The following is a 404-nucleotide window of genomic DNA, read 5'->3' as shown; positions in this document are numbered from 1 at the left end:
TGCTCCACGGACACACAGGCTCCAAGAGACCCCCTCCGGCTCATTGTGAGGCCTCCCGGATGCAAAGGGGATCTGGGAAGACTGGGAAGGCCACACCTTCCTTGGAATGTTTTATTACACATGTCGCCATCCTGCTTGAGCAGAAACCCCCAAGTATGACATTTGGGACGAGCTCACAAGCTTGCAAAACCAACCGAACCCCCCAGCCCCAAGCCAACACCATCTCCTCCCCCTAAATTCTTAATTTGATTCCTGGTGATGGTGCATCTCCCCCAGCCATGCTCCAGAGCTGCAGAAACTCCCCCCAGCTCTCCCCAGGGGTCCCTGCTGCGCAGGGCACAGGCTGTGGGTGCCCCTGGGTCCCCCATACGCTGCCGGAGCTGCTGCCTCCCGTCCCACGCCGG

This window comes from Eurypyga helias, unplaced genomic scaffold (assembly GCF_000690775.1).
Source record: "Eurypyga helias isolate BGI_N326 unplaced genomic scaffold, ASM69077v1 scaffold35292, whole genome shotgun sequence".
NCBI lineage: Eukaryota > Metazoa > Chordata > Aves > Eurypygiformes > Eurypygidae > Eurypyga > Eurypyga helias.
The sequence above is the reverse complement of the archived record's forward strand: the minus strand, read 5'-3'. Positions refer to the sequence as shown.